The sequence below is a fragment of the Neomonachus schauinslandi genome, chromosome 3 (assembly GCF_002201575.2).
Source record: "Neomonachus schauinslandi chromosome 3, ASM220157v2, whole genome shotgun sequence".
Lineage (NCBI taxonomy): Eukaryota > Metazoa > Chordata > Mammalia > Carnivora > Phocidae > Neomonachus > Neomonachus schauinslandi.
Genome location: NC_058405.1, coordinates 55,440,950 through 55,464,896, shown reverse-complemented (window position 1 = coordinate 55,464,896; position 23,947 = coordinate 55,440,950). Strand labels below are relative to the sequence as shown.

Here is a 23,947-nt window from a genome sequence, read left to right as displayed (position 1 = left end):
AGCTACAGCTGATCAAATAATTTCCTTGCTTCGTTTCCACCTTCCCATAGAAAAGTCTTTCCCTGAGCTCCTGTTGGTGGAATGCTCCCAACCACTTCTGGTTTGGCAGTGCCCAAGTCAAGTCATTTCTTCACAGATAGACTCCAAAATTTGTTTAATATGCCTCGGTTTATCTTTTATCAACTCTCAGTTTCTGCCCCAGGCTGTGGACCACAGGTTGAGTAACTGTGCTCCAGGCAACACTGGACTGAATGTGACCTGGTTTTGAATTCTGAACATTGCGATCCAAGCGTTTCACCCTTTCTTTTCAAAATCTTACAACACTCTTTAGCCTTTCAAAAACCTCCACGGTGTGTCCCAAATGTACCTTTTTTTAAAAAAGGTACATATTTATTTTACCAAATTTTATTGAGGTATACTTTATGCACAAGCAATGGTATCCTTTTCAGGTGTACAATTTGATGAATTTTGATGGATGTGTATACCTTGAAACCACCACCACAATCATGATACAAAGCGTCTCTGTTACCTCAAAGAGATTCCTTGTGACTCTGTGAACCCAGTTCTAGGGCCAAATTCACACTGCTTCTGTCACTAGAGATTCGTTTTGCATTTTCCTTTCATTCATTGTAATGATTCTGAGATTCATCCACGCTGTGGAGATAATCAGTAATTTTTTCCTTTATATTGCAGTGTGATGCTCCATTTGGATCCTACTGGTGTTTCTAGTTTGGGGTTACTGTGAATAAGGCTACTGTGAACATTTGTGTATTAGCCTGTAAGTGGATATATGTTTCATTTCTCTTGGATAAATACCTAGGCGTGGAATGGCTGGGATGTACCATAGGTCAATGTTGAACTCCACACCCACTTTTCTCACTATTTCAATTTCCTACCATTCCTCCTACCCACCTTGGAGCCAAACTGAACCACTTTCTTTTTCTCAGACATGTTCTAAGATCTGCCTCCGAACCTTTCTTCAGGTTAATCCTATGGCCTGCAACAGTGCTTTCCAGATCATTCCATCTACCTTAGCTGGGTTCAAGCACCAACTCCACAAAGGCCTTTTTATTCTTCTCGATTAGAGGTGACTGCTCCCCCTTGGAAAGCCCACAGAGCTACACCATTCTTTTCATCTTAGAGCTTGTCTCCTCTACTAGATCCTAAGTGTCCTTGATGGCAGGGTCCAGTTTGGAGGCTCCCCACCCCCACAGGGCCTATTCAGTTCTTTGCATAGGGTAGGCACTCAGTAAATATCTGCTGAATTAAGGAACATAATTTGTAAAGCAGGGAAAGGCCAGCGTATGTGGTGTTTGAGAAAAGGGAATAGATAATTACTTGGGGAGAAGAAAGCTAATGGTGGTTACAGTAGCTCCTTTGCAACAACCTTATTTGAAAACAGACTCAGAACTTGTCTACCTTATGTGATGTGAGGGTGTTATTCCGAGGGTGGCAAGATATCCTGGTTCTCTGTACCCCAAAACAGCCCTCCTCCAATTGACCTGCTTGCAGATCTGAAATTCCATCATTAAATATCCACTCCTATCTAGGAATTGAGTATCAACAATTGGTAAGATCACAAAAAAAGAGACAACCGGACATTAAGTGCCTCCTGATGGAAAGACACAATACCAGCTATGAAATGGTCTTGTGAAAAAGATCAAACCTGAATCTAGTTGTCAAGCAACTACCAAGTACCACCACTCCAGGGACAGAGGTTGTATTAAACTCCATTACAGTGATGCCATCCCCCAAATCCTGACTGGTGGTGGTGGTGGTGGTGAGGGGGGACTCTAAAGAACACATAACTGGGTTTCTTTTTAAACAAATAAATTGAAAGAAAAAACAAAGAGGCAAACTACAGATTAAGAGACTGAAAAAACAGATCAGCTCACTGCAAGTTATGGACCTTATTTGGGTCCTGATTGAAATAAATTATAAAAGAAAAATTATGACATTGATGATATTATGGGATTTTTTTTTTTTTTTTTTTAGTCTTACTCTTTTAGAGAATATTACAGAGCAAGGGAGAAGTGGATGGTGATAATGATGAAACCAGATTGGCAATGAGTTGATAATTCCTGCGGCTGGATAATGGGTACAGGAAGGTTCTTTATATTACTGAAATTTCCATAATCAAAAATTTAAAAAAAGATTGCCTTTGGGTCTAATTTTGGGGGCTCCAAAAGGTCTTTTTAAAAATGTAAGTCTTGGGGGCGCCTGGGTGGCTCAGTTGGTTGGGCGACTGCCTTCGGCTCAGGTCATGATCCTGGAGTCCCTGGATCGAGTCCCGCATCGGGCTCCTTGCTCAGCAGGGAGTCTGCCTCTCTCTCTGACCCTCCCCCCTCTCATGTGCTCTCTCTCTCATTCTCTCTCTCAAATAAATAAATAAAATCTTTAAAAAAAAAAATGTAAGTCTTGGGACGCCTGGGTGGCTTAGTTGGTTGAGTGTCTGCCTTCGGCTCAGGTCATGGTCTCAGGGTCCTGGGATCAAGTCCCTCATCAGGCTCCCTGCTCAGCAGGGAGTCTGCTTTTCCCTCTCCCTCTCCCCCTCCCCCTGCTTGTGCTCTCTCTCTCTGACAAATAAATGAATAAAATCTCAAGAAAAAAAAAAGAATATGGATTTTAAAAAAATTGTAAGCCTTCCCAGTAGGTTACCACATTAACAAATGATACATCATTAACATTTTAGCCCTTGATGGTTTCCTGTAGCTGACATGAAATGTTCACCTTCCTCAACCCAGCCTTTTACCACCTCGGCCCCTACCTTCTCTAGCTTCTCCCTCACTGAACCCCAGCCAGCCCCCCACATACCCTCCACCTTCCTGCATCCATCCCCTTCTGTTTGTCTCCAGGAATGCTTCCTTCTCCATCCTCTACTTGGTCAAACCCCCCCATCTTGAAAGATCCAGATCAATGTCAGTTTCCCGGAGTGCCCCCTCATCCTCCTCAGTCAGAACTTATCACTGCACCCCCTGTGCACTCCGAAGAGCATTGATGAAACTGCTGTTTCCAAACACTCAGCATATTGTGTTCAATTGTAATGGAGAATTCTGGGTTCTCCAACTCAAATCAAGATAGATGTTTTTGGTGGATTAATTATTTTGGTTCATCTCTTCTACCAATTCTAATCCCAGTCAGGGCTGGACAACCTTCCTTGAGAGGCCCCATTAAGGCCTGTCCTCTAGCCAGAGGTAAGCAGGCCATACTCAGGTGTGACGCTGGGCACGGCTGCCAATTCAGATAGCTACAGGTACTGACGGGTCATAGGTCTGAGGAGAGCAGGCTGCAGAGAGACTCTGGCAAAATGGAGAGCATGGTCCTGGTTGAAAAGCGTTTTTTGTTTTTTTTGTTTTTTTTTTTTAAAGATTTTATTTATTTATTTGAGAGAGAGAGAATGAGGGACAGAGAGCACGAGAGGGAAGAGGGTGAGGGTCAGAGGGAGAAGCAGACCCCCCGCCGAGCAGGGAGCCCGATGTGGGACTCGATCCCGGAACTCCAGGATCATGACCTGAGCCGAAGGCAGTCGCTTAACCAACTGAGCCACCCAGGCGCCCCTTGAAAAGCGTTTTTATCACCTAGCTCCAGTGGACTGTGGTCCCCAGGGCACGAGGGCCCAATATTATCAGGTCATCTGATTTGTCAAGAAAATCTAGTAGTCTTCTCTTGCATAGGCTCCTTCCAAGGCCCACATGTTTTTGTTTGTTGGGTTTTTTTTTTTTAAGATTTTATTTTTAAGTAATCTCTGTACCCAACATGGGGCTCGAACTTACAACCCTGAGACCAAGAGTCACGTGCTCTACCGACTGAGCCAGCCAGGCGCCCCCCAAGGTCCAACTGTTTTTATAAAATTTGCAAAAATAAGATATTGTATCTGTAATCAGTTAAGACTGCTGTCTCTTTCCACTTTGATTTCCTTACTGTCTCCTTCTATAATTGGGTGGCACTGGAGTGACTATAGACATTTTTAGAATCCAAGTACAGTAGAGGGAAGCTGACTTGGGGGTACATACAGGATGCTGGCATAGGAATAACTTGCAGAAATTCTTCTACCACCCACTGCACAATTCACCTGGAATTGTGATGTGTGACTTAGAGATGAAAAGTTAGAGGTGATACGCTATAACCTTTGAGTGACCAACATTAGAATATGTAGGTGGTGGAAAAGAAACAAGGTATAAAATGAATGGAGGCAGAAGCTAGTCTATGGAAAAGTCATCTACTCCTTAGATGAATAAAACTCTATGAAATTATGTTATAAAGCCATTTTGTATCAGTAGTGGGATGAGAGTCCAGCCCTGACAGATCTTTTGCTTTTTTTTTCAAGAGTAATCAAATGGCCCATATATTTTGGTAAATATCTGAAGAATGAAGAGGTAGCCAATAAAAAATATATACTGGGGGCGCCTGGGTGGCTCAGTCGTTGGGCGTCTGCCTTGGGCTCAGGTCATGATTCCAGAGTCCTGGGATCGAGCCCCGCATCGGGCTCTCTGCTCAGCGGGGAGCCTGCTCCTCCCTCTCCCACTCCCCTTGCTTGTGTTCCCTCTCTCGCTGTGTCTCTCTCTGTCAAATAAATAAATAAAATCTTTAAAAAAAAAAAAAAAAAAAAAAGTATAAAAAAAAAAAAAAAATATATATATATATACTGGGATTAGATATATATATTAGATTTGCAATATATGTATATATTGCAAAATATATACTGGGAAAATACTGAAATTGACAGGCAATTAATAAAAATATATTATTTTTCTGAATATCTGTCAGCTTTTTAATTTTTAATTTTTAAAAATATGTTATTTATTTATTTATTTATTTATTTATTTATAGAGCATGCACGAGAGTGGGGGGAAGACAGAGGGAGAGAAAGAATCTCAAGAAGACTCTACTGTGACTGGAGCCCACATGGAGCCTGAGGCGGGGCTCGATCCTACAACGCTCTGATCATGACCTCAGCCAAAATCAAGTCAGATGTTTAACCAACTGAGCCACCCAGGCACCCCTGTCAGCTTTTAAAAATTAGAATATTTTAAATTTATTTTTTTATTCTAAATCATGGGTTTTTAGCCTTTTTTTTTTTCCTATGGCCCTCTGTGGCAGTCTGGTGAAGCCTATGAACCTCTTCCCAAAATAATATTTTTAACACCCAAAGAACAAATAATCCAATCAAGAAATGGGCAGAAGACATGAACAGACATTTCTCCAAAGAAGACATCCAAATGGTCAACAGACACATGATAAAATACTCAACATCACTTGGCATCAGGGAAATCCAAATCAAAACTTCAATGAGATACCACCTCACACCAGTCAGAGTGGCTAAAATTAACAAGTCAGGAAACAACAGATGTTGGCGGGGATGCGGAGAAAGGGGAACCCTCCTACACTGTTGGTGGGAATGCAAGCTGGTGCAGCCACTCTGGAAAACAGTATGGAGGTTCCCCAAAAAGTTGAAAATAGAGCTATCCTACGACTCAGCAATTGCACTACTGGGTATTTACCCCAAAGATACAAATGTAGGGATCCGAAGGGGTACATGCACCCCGATGTTTATAGCAGCAATGTCCACAATAGCCAAACTATGGAAAGAGCCCAGATGTCCATCGACAGATCAATGGATAAAGAAGATGTGGTGTATATATGCAATGGAATATTACACAGCTATCAAAAAAGAAATCTTGTCATTTGCAACGACATGGATGGAACCAGAGAGTATTACGCTAAGTGAAACAAGTCAGTCAGAGAAAGTATCATATGATCTCACTGATATGTGGAATTTAAAAAACAAGGCAGAAGATCATAGGGGAAGAGAGGAAAAAATGAAAAGATGAAACCAGAGAGGGAGACATAAGAGACTCTCAATCTCAGGAAACAAACTGAGGGTTGCTGGAGTGGAGGGGCGTGGGGCGATGGGGCGGCTGGGTGATGGACATTGGGGAGGGTATGTGCTATGGTGAGCGCTGTGAATTGTGTAAGACTGATGAACCACAGACCTGTACCCCTGAAACAAATAATACATTATATGTTTGCTTGCTCTCGGGTGCTTGCCCCTAGGACATATTTCAAGACCTTTGTGGGGAAAATAACCATTATTATAGTGATATGTAAAGGTGTTTACCTGTCTGCTTTTGGTGCAGTGCCAAATCTTCTGGAAACATTCAGCGGACACACAGACTTTTTGGAGTGACTTGTGGTTTGGACCCCCCTGCAGATCATCCTAGGGAAAAATCAAAGACCACTGTTCAGAAGCACACCCGCGGCCCTAGAGAGGACTTGTGTGTGCCGGAGATGGCTGGGCGCCCCTCGGAGACGGCCAGACACCCACGACCCGCGGCCCCCGCCTCCCCCCCGGCCTCTGTTAAGGCCCGGGGCGTCCAGGAGTCCCCGGCGCGCGGCCGCCCTCTCCGCCCCGGGACCCCCGGCCGTGCCACCTGTGCCCGCCGCGGAGAGCACAGGGACCGGCTCTGGGAGCAGGGGCCGGGAGGGATCGGGCTTTCCCCGGGAGATGAGACGGCTCGGCGCCGGGCTCGCCTCGCCCTGGAAGGCCGGGAGCGCGAGGCCGCCGGGGACAGGGACGCGACAGGAGTCCCCGGGGACAGCAGCTCGCTCCGCGCGGTGGCTTTTAACCGGAAGGCGACTGCCGCTCTGGAGGCGCCTCATCTTTCCAGCCTCTCCCGATCTGCCTTTTCCTAGCAGAATGCACTCGAACTTGCCCAAATTAAACAACAAACCCCAGCAACTCATCCGCATGACCCATCTCCTCCCCCGCCCCCCAGCCCCGTTTTCCAGGGACTGTGACGAGAAACGGCATTTCCTGATGACACAGCGCGGGGCATCGCGGTTGCAGCGATCGGGTGAGCGGAGCGGCTGCTCGCCTTAGCTTGGGAGAGTGAAACCGAAGGGCCTTGCGTCTGGCCTCTCGGTGCGAGCACGGGTGGGAGATGTCGCCTGGAGGGGGCGCCTGCTGCGCGGCTGGGACTCCGCGGGGTGGGTCAGCGTGCCCGCATCGGGAGCGGTCCAAGGAAAGAAACGGCGGGTCAGAACCCATGAAGAGTATCTTTCTGCTCTGGTGAACTTTCCTTCGGAACCAGGACTAAGCAGACATTTGTCTAGCCTCATGGAGAAGAGCCCAGACTCGGCTCATTGCTTAGCAACATAAAGTGTTAATAAAAATGCAGAATAAAAGGCAGGTGGTACAGAAGTACATGCATACTGCTGCATCTCATTATTGAAATGCTTAACGGCTAAGGGTAGGGGGGAGAAGTAGTTTTGCTTCTAGATATGTCTTTGCAGAAAGATACAAAACATTCCCTTGGGAATGAGTGGAAATGACACTGTTGGTACATTAAGTTCAGTCTAATTCTGTAATTAATTTATGCTGTGGGCATTCTAAGGTGGCCAAAGTGGTTAGCCTGAGTTTTTATGAATTTATTCTTTCCGAAGATAGTAAGTACTACCGTGCAAAGTTCATGCGCATCACCATGGAATTTGATTTATAGAAAGCTCTTCATATACACATCTACTATCACCCTTTGGTATCTTTTTGTGACTATTTTGCCTCCTCTATTCCTGCCCTTTCCTAACCCAAAGAAAGGCAAAGGCAGGTAAAATGATGACATGGTGGGGTTGCAGAGTGGGAAGGTAAACAAACTGATAGTTAATATCTGAATTCTTGCCCCGGGGTCTTCTGGAACCAACAAAAATTAAAATATAAAAGCAGCTGAGTCAGTCATTGTTATTCTAGCTCTCAAGAAAAATTTAACCAACTTTGCAAGAACTTCTCCAAGACTTGCCAGGGGAATTAGATGGGGCGGTGAGACTGCTATGATTTTATCAAAATTTGTACAACCAATAACCATAACCCATTAGTTGCTCCACTAAGGTATGTGGGAAAGAATGAAAAATATCTGCGACAGGTTAAAAAAAGGATGTAGGTAAAGTTTTTTTTTTTTTTAAGTTTTTATTTTTGTAAATGACACTGCCCAGCTGCTGCATCCATAGCATATGTATAGAAAAGGGACTTCACTAGATTAAACCCCTATATGGCCAATGTACTTAAAGGGCCCACTAATGTTTGGGCGGTGTAATTCCTGGTAACGCCACCAGAGGGCGGCCAAGTTTGCTTCCTACAAAACTTCAAGTTGTGGTTCAAAAGACTCGTGAGACAGCCCAAGACTATTTCAACATCGCCTTCCTGGAAAGCGGTGTGGGATGCAAGGCTGGTAACCCTAGACCCACTGGTGTGAACTGGAAGATGTCTGTGTCCTGTCTTAAATAATATATAATATATGATAACTCACAACTATAAAAACTGATGTGTTAGGGAGAAGTTGTCCACTTTCTGGTTGGGAATGTTCTCATTTTTGCTGCATTCAGACTTTCTAGCAAATGACAAGTTATACTAATAAAATTCAACTCAAGTCATTTAGGGAGTTACTGGATCACTTTGCTTCATAATTAACAATCCCACGACTTTTTTGGTTTGACCTGACATGAGCCATTCGTGAATGGTACCTGGAATGATTCTTATATTCTCTTTTCACAAATAAGGGCTCTAAGGCAGAGAGATTTTAAGCAACCTGAGAAGTGGAGAATGGCTGAGAACTTATAGCTTCAACTCACAGTGACCCTGGATGCCATTAAAAAGTTAAGAGGAGAATGACTCCCATGCAGCAGAGAGCCTCCATTTCTGTCAACAGCAGAGGCTGTGCCCAGGCATCAAATAGCGTGTCACTGATCTTCACACAATATGGATGCTGCGACAGTTCCAACAGAGTGTCTCTTGGCTTCAGAAACATACCTGTGTGCAATGCCCTTTGCAATGACCTTTAGTGGGAAAGGGCCTGAAAGGGTAGTCCAAGAGTTTTATGTGTGTCAAGAAAGTCAAACTTAATATCCAGGGAATCTGGTTGTTTCTTCTGAGGATGAAGAATAGACCTAAATAAAGGCTAAAAGCAAAGCGACCTTCTCAACACTAGGTCCCTACAGTTTCTATACAGGGGCTCCTGGCTGGCTCAGTCAGTAGAGAACGTGACTCTTCATCTCGGGGTTGTGAGTTCAAGCCCCATGTTGGGAGTAGAGTTTACTTAAAAAAAAAAAAAAAGACTAGTAACAAAGATCCTTCTGTAGGGGTTAGGGGGGAAGCCTTTGTACCCATTTTACTGGATCATCCAGGACAGTTTATCATAGTGGTTAGGAGCATATGGCTTTTGGAGTTAGAGAGACCTGAGTTTAAATTCTCCTGTCACTTTTCATTGGCTGTATGACCTGGGGCACTTTATTTGTCTCTCTATGGTTCAATTCAATCCTCTGGAATACAGAGATAATTGTATTTACCTTCCTGAGTAGTTGTGAGGTGACCAATCCAACAGTCAATTGATCTATATAAAACATAACATGACATTACATAATAGCATTTTTCTCTTTAAAAAACTGAATAAACTCTGGGGAAAAATTAGGGCAGTGAGAATATGTGATGTCCCAAGTTTAGGTCCTCCACATGCTGGCATTTCAGGATCCCAGAATCATGGCCAGGTTCCCACCTGCTCACCACAAAGCAAAGTCTGTTAGTTGACAAGTCCTGCCCAAGCATAGAGCTTCTAATCAAACATCCAATTCCCTCATTTAAAAAATGTGAACAAATAGGCAAGAATCATCAAGAAAGCCTTCAGCACAAAAGAGAGATAATTCACAACAAACAGAAACCATAAATAATTCAGGGGACAGAAAAGAACAACAACAAACAATACCCTCTAATTAGTATCCTCAGAAAAAAGAAATTCACAAAAGTAGAGCATCTAAAAAGGATGCCATGAAATAAAAAATCAAAGAACAGAGCTTTTGGAGATGGGATAATTTTAATTAAAAATCTTCTTAGGGGCACCTGGGTGGCTCAGTCATTAAGCATCTGCCTTCGGTTCAGGTCATGATCTCAAGAGTCCTGAGATGGAGCCCTGCATCGGGCTCCCTGCTCAGCGGGAAGCCTGCTTCTCCCTTTCCTGCTCCCCCTGCTTGTGTTCCCTCTCTCACTGTCTCTCTCTCTGTCAAATAAATAAATAAAATCTTAAAAAAAAAAATCTTCTTAATTGGGGGTGGCTGGCTGGCTCAGTTGGTAGAGCATGTGACTCTTGATCTCGGGGTCATGAATTCAAGCCCCATGTTGGGCCTAGAGCTGACTTTAGAAATTTTTTTTTTAATCTTCTTAATTGAAGGATTAGAAAATAAAAATGGGGCCATTTTTTGGAACAAATTTTATTATAAGGCAAAATGAAAAATTGAAAGAGAAGATTAGACACTTAAAGAATCAATCTAGGAACCAACCTCTGATCGATAGTAGCTCAAAAGAGAGAGAATAAATATATTTGAAAGAAATATAACAAATAATCTCCCTGAGAAGAAGGGACGTCTTCAGACTGAATGCAATATTGAGTGTTAAGTCCAGGAAACGTAAAAAGGCCCACACTAGGACACTTCAGGTATTTCACTATTACATATCAGATATGACGATGTGTCCTAGCATGGGTCACACTTAGTAATAACGTCAGAACACTGAAGAAAAATAAAAAGCTCCAATAAAGAAAAATATTAATATTAGTCCCAGGAAGTATACACTATGGACCAGGAATTCTTCGAACCACTAGTCTATTAAATCACTGCTTCATTAACAACAGCCCTGTGAGTAGATGTTATCATCATTCCTACTTCACAGACAAGGAAACTGAAGTCACAGAGCTTCAGCAAATAGCAATAGAGCCAGGTTTGGAAACGTGGGCAGTCTGTGGGTAGAGCCTGCACCCTGACCATTACACACACTGCCTCGCAACACTTCACCCACAAGGGAGGAGGTGCAGATTTCTCCAGCAATACTGGATGCTGAGACAAAATGGCTCAATGCCTCAGTATTTCTGAAGGAAATTACTTCAACCTGGAATCCTATCTCCAGCCAAATTATCAATGAAATATGAAGGAGAAAAAAGATATTTTCAGGCATTTCAGATGGGGAACACTTTCTTCCTATAAGTCCTTTCTTAGGAAGTTATTTGAGGGCGGCTGGGTGGCTCAGTTAAGCATCTGCCTTTGGCTCAGGTCATGATGCCAGAGTCCTGGGATCCAGCCCCACATTGGGATCCCTGCTCAGCGGGAAGTCGGCTTCTCCATTTCCCTCTGCCCCTCCCCCCTGCTTGTGCGCACGTTCTCTCTCTCTCTCTCTCTCTAATAAATAAAATCTTAAAAAAAGGAAGTTATTTGAGGATGTAATCCTCAAAAATGAAGGAGAAAAAAAAAGAGTAGTAAGAGAACTCCCAGAATGACAGACATGTAATCCAGTTTAAAGCAAGATGACTGAAGTTTCCAGAGGGGAAAGAGGAACTCTATAGTATTGCTAGCATTATTGAGAACTTGAGAAAATTTGAGTGTATGTATGGACAGCTATGGACAGCCAGCAAATATAGGTACACCTAGATAAATATATAAATAAAGGTATGGCTACATAAAGACACAGAGGGGAAGAAAGGTATATTTAAACAGGAGGGACTCTTGGCTGGCTTAGTCAGTCAACAGAGTGTGTGACTCTTGATCTTGGGGTTGTGAGTTTGAGCCCCATGTTGGGTGTAGAGATTACTTAAAGATTTTAAAAAATCTTAAAAAACAAACAAAAAACTCCAGGAAAACAAAAAACTCTAGAAGAAAGTCATGGCCTAGATGAAGAGAGACTGGAAAGGAGGAGGTAGACATGGCATAGTTTTTGCTTTTCCTCCTAAGTCCTCTCTGCTGGTTGATCTGTTAGCCACAGACATGGTGCTTTGATGTCAATATTTATATCTGTATGTATGTAGAATCTTTTTAGGGAGTTCAGCGTTCATAGTTGAGTGGGTTGAAATAGGGAGAGGCTGATTTCTTCATGCAGGAGTTGATTCTACAGCAAGATTCTGAAGCAAAACAGAAACAGGCAACCAGGAATAGAAAGACTTAGAGCACATTTAAACTCTGAGAAGAAAATTCACAAAGTAGAAATCTGACCTTGAGTAGGTAGAAATAAACCTGTTATCAGAAAAAAAAAATCTTTAAAGGCAGAGAAAATTCACTGCATGTGTATTTGAAACAAAGGTTAGGCACACTGGGGGTAGAGGGGCTGGTGATCCCTCCTGTTTACGGAAGCCTGGCTCCTCATGAGTTTTCATAGATTTGCACACTGTATACACGCCAGCTCTGGAAGTACGAGTGGAACCAGGGTGGACATCAGGCCTGCACACGCCGTGACTGCCATGGCCTGACGCTCATGAAGACGCCGGCCCCTCCCTCAAGGCCTAACCAGGTGTGGTCGCACAGAGCACAGCGATCTACGGGCAAGGATGCTGGGGGCAGTACTGTGTATAAAGTGAAGCAGAAGAACACAAAACCCAAGCCCGGGAACACCCTACATGTATGTTAGTGGAATATTTCAGTCAAATCAAGGTACAGCCATATCGTAAGTCCCATGAAGCTGTTAAAAGGAGGAGCCTGGGCAGTATCAGTTTATTCACTTAACATTTATTTATTTACTCAAGATTTTATTTATTTATTCGAAAGAGAGAGAGAGGGAGAGAGCACAGAGGGAGAGGGAGAAGCAGACTCCCCGCTGAGCAGGGAGTCCGATGCGGGACTCGATCCCAGGACCCTGGGATCATGACCTGAGCTGAAGGCAGACGCTTAACGACTGAGCCACCCAGGCGCCCCCTTAACAAATACTTACTGAACGTCTCTTGTGTGCCAAGCGCTGTGCTAGATAAAGAGTCAAACACTGATTCCAAAGTCCACCTTGGCAGGAAGAGCAGCAGACGTGCAGCCCTCACACATGGCAGCATGGGGTCTCCCCACCAGCTCCCTGCCTCCCGCACCCCGCTGACCGGCCAGGCCAGGCAGTTCGTGCTTCATGAGCAGTTCCCGCCATACACTTCTTCGCAAGGGCCTGAGAGCTTTAACAGTGCCCTCACTGCATAATTTTCATGTTCCCTCTGAATGGTTACTCTAGCACCTTTCTTGAAAGAGGAAACTCAAAATATCAGCAAGAAGGATTCTCATAAGTCCCCTTAAAACCTGTTTGCTCAGGCAGAGCGACACCACTGGACATGGGGCTCCTAAAGCTCAGAGACTGGAGAAAGACAACGAAAGAGACACAATAATCACCAGGTCTACAGGTTCTGCAAACTCGGTACTTGGACTGAGTCAGTCTCAGAATGTGGAGTTCTGCAGAGCATGAGCTTAGTTCCTGATTGATAAGCCTTCAATAAATCATAACACCGCGGAATGAGTGCTCAAGAAATGGGTCTCTCAACCGCAGTATTACACCACTGCACTTTTATCCCTTATATCTGGCTCCATGGGGCAGAGTCATTCAATTTTTTGTTCAGCCAGGTTGACTTTCTGTCATTTGCAACTTCGAGGGCCCACAGTAATAAAATAACATTTGCATATTATTTTACAGATTACAAAGTGGTGTTTTTACGTCTACAATAATACAACGCAGGCACTTTGGTCTTACCCTCTATCATGAAGAAGAAATGAAAATGCAAAGAAACAGAAGCTGTCCCCAAGCAGCTGAAGTCTGAGCCCATGTTCCCGCGGAAGAGCCTATGCTCCTTCCAATCAAACTCCCTTCCCCTGCACAGGAAGCTTTAAGTCATCCTGGATGGTCTGAGAATGGGTGTGGTTCACGTTGTTTATACATGATACATGGATCATGCATAAATGGCACAAAAGACCAATAGCATGAATCACAGTGGATTAAGAGTTCTGTTTTCGACAATCATTAATTTGAATACTTCCATTGTCCAATTTTTTTTTTTTTTAAGATTTTATTTGACAGAGAGAGACACAGCGAGAGAGGGAACACAAGCAGGGGGAGTGGGAGAGGGAGAAACAGGCTTCCCACGGAGCAGGGAGCCCAATGCAGGGCTTGATCCCAGGACGCTGGGATCATGACCTGAGCCGAAGGCAGACGCCTAACGACTGAGCCACCCAGGCACCCCCATTGTCCAATTTCTTTAGGTCCTTCTAATTTCTTTCAAATTCTAGACAGTGGGGCCTGAAGAAATGTTGCAAGACCTCAGACTTCCCTTCATGCAAGTGGCCAAAAGCCTTAAAGGTGATGGCTAACTTCTCAGCTCAGCAAACCCCTCCCTCCCTCCTTTCCCTTCTCCTTCCCCACTCTAAGGAATGAGCTGTTTCTTCACCAATTATCAAGTCTCTGAGCAGCCAAGTGAGGGGACAGTGCAAGGAGAACCGGCTGACATTGCTGCAGGTCTGACAGAGCTTCTAAATTTCCTTTGTTGGGTCCTCGAAAAATACGCTTAAAAAGACCGCCCCCAGGCTGACCCCACTGCTTGCTTTCAACTGTATAATGCGATTTTTCACCAACCCGGGGTCCGAGGTCAGTCCCAGTGTGTTCAGCCAGCATGCTAGAATTGCTATTCAGCCCAATTTAAATTAACTTGGCAAGGGAGCCTTCATGAGCTGTGGCATCACCACCCTCTCCAAGCCCAAAAGTAGATCTTGAGTAGGTGTAGTCTCCACTTTGATAAATGACAGAGTTGTGCACTCATTTTATCTGAGGATGGAAGGCAGCGAATAGTTGTTTTCAAAATAAGGTTTATTCATCATTTAAAGAAATCTGGAACAAGTTCTCCTATCAAGCTGGCTCAAGGTCTGAGAAACCAACTGTTGCACCAAAACAAAAATGTGCCCAGACTCCTCGTTACCCAACAAGGTGAGGGTCTCACTGGTTTAGAGAGGTCTACATGTCGTGTGTCATGAAAGCTAATTAAGGCACAGCCCAGTTAGAACTCTAAGCGTCACACACCCTTCTACTTTACCCCAAACCGTGTAGGACTCAAGGGTGAGACTGGTGTGACCCTGAAGAGGCATTTTGTCCATCCATTCTTTGCGCTCTTACCTCCTCAGATGCAGGAGCCAGACCTTTCAGGGCAAGGAAATCAGGGCAGACACTTTAAGAGAAGAAACCAAGGGACCTAAAATCCCGAGTGACTGGACTGGTATTTTGAGGGTAAGTTTACGCACACTGGGGTGACAAGTGCTTGCTTCCTCCTCTCATAGTCTACACCAGGACACTCACCCCAAGGATTGGAACCTCATCGGGAAAACTGACAGGGGGTGGGGGTGGGTGGCGTCTAGGGCTCGCTGGGCTGGGGGTGGGCAGCACAGCTTGCCAGCTCCGGTGACCTGGGGGTGAGAGACCTGGTGTTGGGTCTGATCCCACAGCTCTAAAACAGTTCAAGGGCTCTAGGGCCGGCCAATATTTACCTTTGTTTTTTCCCAAACTGGAGTTACTATTTGGTCTGTTTGATAAAAGCAATTTGCCATTATTCCATATTGGCTTTCCTCTGTTCTCAGCTTTTCATCCCTGTTAACAGCTTTTGGCCCTTTCCTGTGAAATGGCTAGCAATGGAAGATGAGAAATGCAGGCTCCTTTTATCAGTGACAGCCACTCTGGAAACATGGTCAACAAGAAACTTTTATTGAACATATACTACGTGGCAGGCATGGGGCCACTTTACAAACGCTTCTCACTTAACCCTTCAGTCCCTGTTGGGAACGTGCATCTTCATCTTCGGGCTTCGGGGGAAGGCAGGGAGGCCTCACAAGGTGTCTGGTCACACTGTTGGCGTGGACTCATTCTCGGGTTCTCAGGGTAGGCTGTGGGGTGCGATGTGTGATAGGTAGATACCACTGTGTATCAGGAAAAGCCTGACACCTTCCTTCACACTGTTCATGGCCAGGAAAACACCACCATCCTTCTCAGTTACTTTTGCAATTGAAAATTTTGACGAGTGCAATTGTTCCCAGAAATACCCTGGAGCTTTAGAGGCACCTGGGTGGTTCAGTGGGTTAAGCACCTGACTCTTGATTTTGGCTCAGGTCATGATCTTGGGTCCCAGGATCAAGCCCCGTGCTGGGCTGCTCACTCAGCAGGGAGTCTGCTGGAGATTCCCTCGCCCTCTGCCCCTCCCCCGTAAGTTCTCTAATAAATATATTTTTTAAAAAGGAGGGGGAGTGGTGCCTGGGTGGCTCAGTCGGTTAAGCATCTGCCTTTGGCTTAGGTCATGATCTCAGGGTCCTGGGATCGAATCTCGCATCAGGCTCCCTGCTCAGTGGGGAGCCTGCTTCTCCCTCTGCCTGCTGCTCCCCCTGCTTGTGCTATCAAATAAATAAAATCTTAAAAAAACGTAACTTGGAGCTTTATAAAAATACAGAGCTAGGGCTCCCTCCCAAGGGCTATGTTTCCGTTCTCCCAGGTAGTGCCTCGCAATCTGCTTTTTACCATGTCTGACACCACCACCCCCCAATCCCCTTGACTCCGATGACTAGGTGGGTTTGAGAATCCTGAGAATCCTGGGGCAGGAGAGAGGTTGTGGTGCTGGCAGTGAGTGCACACTGGCCCCAGCTCAGCCACTATCAGGCTGCGTGGTGTGAATGTTTACCTTTCTGTGCCTTTGTTTTCTGTCGGCAGAATGGCGATGGCACTCGCTGTTGAAGTCCTTGATGCTAAAAGTGCGTTCTCCGTGCTCATTGCCACGCGGAAGTACAAGCATCGCCTCAGCTTTCTCAGAACTGGAGAGCAAATCTAAATTGTTGCTGATAGTATGTGTAAAATGGTAGATCACGTTGCTCTCTCTGCAATGTAGGTTCTTTCCCCTTACGATGCACCCGATAGAGGAGTCCTTTATACAGCTGGCTTTGTGTATGAGGACGCTCTTCTTTTCTTCTATAGGCTCAGTATTCTATCTTTCCATGGGAATCCTAGGAATTTTAGAACCGGAAGGGCCTCTTCCTCCTAATTTTCACCATTACCTTGAAATCCCTTGGTGGGGCTTTTCCCCAGTGCTCTATTTCTTTAGTTGTGGAACTCAAGGCCCAGAATCTTACAGAAATAACACCGAAACGATGACCTCAGGATTCTTATATTCCCAGATGTGCATTCGTGAGTAACTGAGCCAGTTGGAGGGTACTGTGGTTACTCTCCGGAGTGCTCAGCTAAACGTAAGCCCTTCCGTTGGAACCCCCCTGTCCCTGCAACTACGGCTGCCATTCATGCTTCTCCCCACTGATCAGATTAGGGGTGGACGCTTGACCAGAAGGCAGCCATCAGATTTTTCTGGGAAATCTGGAGATGGGATCCAGAATTAGAGTCAGTCAGCTGTGAGCAGCTGAGGTGGAAAGTCATGTCAAATGGACGCCAAAGCCGGCACTGTGTTAAGACAGAGCAAAATGCATGCTGAAGTTCTGGGGGACATGACCTTGTGAAGCCAGGGGAGCCAATCTGCAGAGAACAGGATGGAGCAGATGCACAGAAGCAAGCCAACAGCAAGGACCATGTGGCTTCTGAGAGAGGAACGGAAGAAGGGCCAGTCCCTGGGAGGGCTGTCCTTTCTGCCTTTGAGCAGACTTAAGTGGCTTTCTCCTTCTTACCACTGAAATAGCCTTTAGTAGGAGGGAGCCGGGTAAGAACTGGATGACAGACAAGTATTTCCGGGTGCAGGCAAGAGCATGTGTAGAAGCAGGTGGGCCTGCAGCAGGGGCAGGTGATGCTGGAAAGCCAAGAAGTGAACGGTGTTTCCCCAGAACACACAGGCCTGTCCACAGAGGGATGCTTATGTGTACAACTCAGCGTGTGCATTGTAGCTGGGTCTGTGCCGGGTACAGAAGCTCCAAGTGAGAACAATAAAGCAAATCTCTGTCCAGTCTTGGGATATGGACAAGATGGACAGGCAAGCCTGGCCAGGCTCACGGCTTAGAATTACAGAATCTTAAAACCAGAAAGGACATTAGGGTTCATCCTTGCCAACGTCTCACCTAGAACAGATACTCTCTTTCCGCCAACCAGCCTCTCTGCAGCCACCACCCCTGAACTGCAACATATTTCTCCACCCTAGATTATTGGTGACAGCAACTGCCTACAAAGACCTGGCAAAAGTATTAGGTGTGATGGAGAATGTGGAACCCAGTTCTAACATGCTGACTCGTACTTTTCTAACATATGCGATGCCCTCGCCGATCGACATACTCAATTTTTTCTGAGGAAATCAACCTGGCCCAACTGAAGATTTATTTATTAAGTGATCTCTACCACCAACTTGGGGCTCGAACTCACGACCCCGAGATCAAGAGTTGCGTGCTCTTCCTACTGAGCCAGCCGGGAACCCCAACTGATGGGGTTTTGTTTTGTTTTAATGTGATCTGAAATAATCCCGTTTTTCTTTTCTGTCCTTTCTCAGTTGATTACTTGGTATCCGTCTGCAACCGCATGCAACTTGACATCCACAGGCCGAGGTGCTTTCATTTCAGCATACTAAGCTTGCAGGCTAGGGTTTGTGGGCTTACAAGTGAGTCTCTGTGTAGGTGGTTAACAGAACGTGATCTCAGAGATGGCTGACACGTTCAGGTTTCACTTGACAATGCTGTCTGAAGGTGATTAAGAATTTTAATTTCTAAGAGGATATAAAGGCTCGGTGAATAATAAGGACTCCCTGCCTCCACAAGCTGCCACTGAAGGTCCATATGCCCGAGTTCAGCGCAAGGCTGGCCCTCGCCCAGCACAGCACACAGCCTGGGAAAGGCACACTCACTCTCCTCTCCAATCTTGGCTCCATGAAGAGTAAGACTCCTCATCCAAGGGCAGGAGACTGAGCCAAGGAATGTGGGGCTAGCAACATTAGCAAAAGCTGACTTGAGTTCTAGCCACAGTTCCAATGTGACACAGTTAAGAACTTACCTTCGTTTTCTCTGCTTTAAAATAGAGATCTCTTACCTCCCCTACTCCAGCAGGAAATCGTTGTTCAAACTTGCTTTCTCAAACATTTAGCCAATCAGTGATGGGTTTCTCATTCCTCAGGGACACTCACTTCCCGAGTTTGTTGTGGGTATATAAATGACTCAGTCCACTGTTGGCTTTTTGGGGACCCTCTGCCAACGGACTTAATTCAAGGCCTCCAGTGCTGTACATACTGGGTTTTCTTCTCTTTCAGAGATGGACTTTACCTCTGTTAACGCTTGGAGATTTGTCAGGGCAACAGAGCAGGCCTCTAGCACCGTTACTGGGCTCTGAGCACAGTCCCACCTTTCCCCGACGGGAGCAAACTGCACACTCCTGGGCTGTGTGGTGCAGGCAACCAGACCCCAGCACCTAGGGTGGCGCCCCGGATGCAGCGGGGTGACATTCATTATGGCCTGATACAGTCTATCCTCTCCCACACAGAGTCCTCTAGGGAGAGGCTTTTCCTTGCCGGCAGGACTGAAGGTGTTTCCTAACACCAGTACCCAGGGGGTAGAACTGGAGCATTATGCATCTCTGGAGTGGCCTTAACTTCATAAAAGGTGTGCTCTCCCTTTGGGCTTGATTTTCACACATATATATTATATATATATTTCACATATGTATTATAAACATTCGAATCATTAACATATATCGTCCTTGTAAAAATGTACACATAAGGAGAAATCCCCCCTTGCCCTGCCTCCCTATCCTAGTCTCCTCCTGATGTTTTCCTGTGTGTTTATAGATGTATGTGCTCATGTAGGAATACCTATTTTGGGGGCACCTGGGTGGCTCAGTCTGTTAAGCGTCTGCCTTTGGCTCAGGTCACGATCTCAGGGTCCTGGGATCGAGCCCCACGTTGGGCTCCCTGCTCAGCGGGGAGCCTGCTTCTCCCTCTCCCTCTGCCTGCTGCTCCCACTGCTTGTGCTGTCAAATAAATAAATAAAATCTTTAAAAAAAATACGTATTTTGTGGGGTGCCCAGCTGGCTCAGTCAGTAGAGCATGCAACTCTTGATCTCAAGGTTGTGAGTTCAAGCCCCACATTGGGTATGGAGCCTACTAAAAAAATGTATTTTGTTTTTATTAATATAAATAGGACCTTTAAGTTTTAAAACTTTTTTTTTTTTTTAAAGATTTATTTATTTATTTGACAGAGAGAGACATAGCGAGAGAGGGAACACAAGCAGGGGGAGTGGGAGAGGGAGAAGCAGGCTTCCCGCCGAGCAAGGAGCCCGATGCGGGGCTCGATCCCAGGCTCCTGGGATCATGACCTGAGCCGAAGGCAGACGCTTAACGACTGAGCCACCCAGGCGCACCTGAAACTTGCTTTTTATATTTAATGAAACCTTTCCAGTCAACATATTCATCTAATTTTTAACTGTTGCAGACATTCCATAATACAGATGAGTCATAGTTTATCTACTTTTTCCCTGTTGGGACATTTGTTTCCAGTGTTCACTCTGATTTTTTAAACTAGGTTTATTGATGTATATTTTATATACAGAAGTCTTTTTTTTAAAGATTTTATTTATTTGAGATAGAGAGCAGGTGAGCACGAGCTGGAAGGCGAGAGGGAGAATCCTCAAGTAGACTCCCTGCTGAGTTTGAAGCCGGACTCGGGGCTCGATCTCACGACTGGGAGATTATGACCACAATCAAGAGTCAGCTGCTTAACCATTGGAGTCACCCAGGTGCCTGGAAGTCACCTTTTTAAATGTGCAAGTTTCAAAACACACACACACACACACACACACACACACACACACACACAGAGTCCTGTAACCACTACCACAGTCAGGACTGCCATCACCCAAAATGTTCCCTTGTGTCTGTAGTCAATCCCCCCCCCCCACCCCACCTGTGTTTTCATCCCTCTAGTTCTGCCATTTCTGTAATGTCCTACAGATGGAAGCATACAGTATGTAGCCCTAGGAGTCTGGCTTCTTTCACTTGGCACAGTGCAGCGGCAATTCATCCAGATGGCCGTAGCGGCAAGCCCTCCGTTTTCATGGCCCAGGGGCATTCCAGTGCAGGACAGCACCACTGTTTATCTGCTCACAAGCTGGTGGACATTGCTGGGGTGGGGGGCGGGGTCCAGTTTTGGGCTATTAGGATTAAAGCTGCTACAGACATCCGTGTACAGGTTTTTGTGTGCACATATGATTTTCATTTCTTTGGGGAGGGAAATAGCTATGAGTAAGATTGCTGGGTTGTAGGGTGGTATGTTTAAGTTTACAAAAAACTGCCCACTGGTTTTCAAGGTACCTGTATGATTTTACATTCCTGTGAGCAACGTGAGAGCGTTCTGGTTGTTCTGCAGGCTCATCAGCCTTGGGACTGTCAGGCGTCAGAAACTGTAGCCGTTCTGATAGGTATATAACATTATCTTGCAGTTTTATTTGCATTTCCCTCAACTAGTGATGTTGAGTAGCTTTTCATGTGCTTATGTGACCATCCGTATCTTTTTTTTTTTTTTTAAAGATTTTATTTATTTTTTGAGAGAGCGAGCGAGAGAGAAACAGCATGAGAGGGGAGAGGGTCAGAGGGAGAAGCAGGCTCCCCGCCGAGCCGGGAGCCCGATGTGGGACTCGATCCCAGGACCCTGGCATCATGACCTGAGCCGAAGGCAGACGCTTAACCATCTGAGCCACCCAGGTGCCCCGCCATCCGTATCTTCTTGATGAGGTCTATGTGTACCTTTACTGCCGTTTTTATACTGCCTTGTTGCTCTGTTATTGAACTTTGAGAGATCTTTATACAGCCTAGATACAAGTCCTTCATATGTGTTTTATAAATATTTTCTCTTCTGTAGGATTTTTAAAGGCTCCCTTTCAACATCACTGATGATCGTTACTTCTGAAGTGCGATCAGGAGTTTCATGCTACCCTGGTATCTCTTTGGAGATCCACATTTGACAAATAATTATTATTCTTTTAACTGCAATATATTTGACGTCTAACATCTTGTTAATTTAGGTATACAACCTGTTGATTTCATACATTTATATACTGTGAGATGACTGTCATTGTAGCAACAGCACCTCTTACATCACAGAATTATTTCATTTTTTTTTTTTTTTTATTTATTTGAGAGAGAGGGAATGAGAAACAGCATGAGAGGGAGGAGGGTCAGAGGGAGAAGCAGACTCCCTGCCGAGCAGGAAGCCCGATGTGGGACTCGATCCCGGGACTCCAAGATCATGACCTGAGCCGAAGGCAGTCGCTTAACCAACTGAGCCACCCAGGCGCCCAATTATTTCATTTTTTATGGCTGGATTATGATTTAATGTCTTAGCAAATGTGATGATTATAATATTGTTGTCTACATTCACTACACTATGCATTAACTCTAGGACTTATTTATTACTACGTGCAAGTCTGTACCCTTAAACATTTCTTCTATCCCCCCTCTGCCCCCAGTTCCAGGGACTGCCATTTTACTCTCTGCTTTTATGAATTTGACTTTTTTGATTCCACATAAAAATGAACGCCACATTTAAGACTATTTGTCTTTCTCTGATTTATCTCACTTAGCATAATGTCTTCAAGGTCCATACATGGCAGGATTTTCTTCTTTTTCATGGCTCAATAATATTCCTGAAGATATTTTTCTTATCAATATATATATATCTCACATCTTCTTTATCCATTTATCTGTTGATGGGTACTTGGGTTGTTTCCATCTTAGCTATTGTAAATAATGCTGCAATAAAATGGGCATGCATATACCTCTTTGATATCCTGTTTTCATTTCCTTTGGGTACATACCCATAAGTGGAATAAGTAGATTTTTAATTTTTTGAGAAACCTCCATATTGTTTTCCATAGCGACTGAAACAATTACATTCCACCAATAGTGTACGAAGGTTCCCTTTTCTCCACAGCCTTGCCAACGTTTGTTATCTCTTGTCTTTTTGACCTTAGCCATTCTAACAGGTGTAAGGTGGTATCTCATTGTCATTTTGATTTGCATTTCCCTGATGATTACTGATATTTAGTATCTTTTATGTACCTGCTGGCCATTTGGATGTCTTCTCCCAGCTGTTCCAGGTTTTTCACCTGCAAATGGTTAAGTTAGGCCAACTGCCTACCAGTGGTCAGCCAGTCATCACCAACTGAGGAGAAGGATAAGGAACTCTCTCTTCAGCTCTTAGCGAGGTCCTCTAGTCCAGCTGGGAGTTACCGGGCCTCTATTAGTAAGGTGCATCTGACCTCATTTAGCTCCTGCTCCCTATTTATCTCTACTAATTAGAGTTTGCAGTGGTGGAAGGATAAAGGATTGGGACTTCAAACCTCTAACATGTAATTCACTAAGGTTGGTTTCCACTGTCACTTCAATTGGACTGTACTAAAGAAATGTACTCACGGATGAATCAAAGTAGAAAAGCATGCTGCAAATAGGGAGCAATTAGGTTATTTGCATCCTTGGGAACTTGTGTGTACGACCGAAGGAGGCTAGTCCTAGTCCTGCCTAGCTGCTCACCCATTCCACCTGGTCCCAGGCAGCGATGACTTGCCCTCCACATTCTTCCCTCAGACTAAGACTGGATGCGACATGTCGAGCCACACTCCTATACTACACCAAGCGGTACCTAGGAGTACACTGAAGCTGTGTGTGGGTTCTCACTCCAACCACCTTGTGAAGTAAGACCCACGCACTTGGTCTTTCTGTACATTCTGCCCCCTGAATCTTGCTGAACTCCTAGACCCTGTTCAAAACCCACTTCAGGGGCTGCTCGAGGAACGCTTTCCTGACTCCCCAAAGATGTAATTAATCATTTCATTCTCTGTGATACTTCCATATTTTACATATTTTGTATATGATAAAGTACTTTCTACAGGTCACACAGTGTTCTAAGTGCTTTACATATATTGACTCTTTTTAAAAAAAATACAGTTAGGTTCCTTAACCCCATACAGCAACAGCAGAATGGCACAAAGTCAGCTGTGCAACAGAAAGAGCCAGCAATTCTTCTGAACTACAGCATCACCAAGACAATTCCCATCCACAGGTCTAAATACAGCGCGGTCATACTGACTCATTTAACTTTCACCACAGTTCTGTGAGGTAGATACTTTTAACTTGTCTATTTCACAGATGATGAAACTAAGAGGCACACAAAGCAAATAACTTGCTCT

At 44.9% G+C, this 23,947-nt stretch overlaps 1 non-coding gene across 1 annotated transcript; it reads right to left on the bottom strand.

The window, feature by feature from the left end:
* Nucleotides 1-23,705: 23,705 nt before the first annotated feature.
* LOC123324490 lies at nt 23,706-23,836 on the bottom strand. Its single transcript, XR_006539853.1, has one exon. It is a non-coding gene; the product is annotated as a small nucleolar RNA SNORA46 (small nucleolar RNA).
* Between the last annotated feature and the right edge of the window lie 111 nt (nt 23,837-23,947).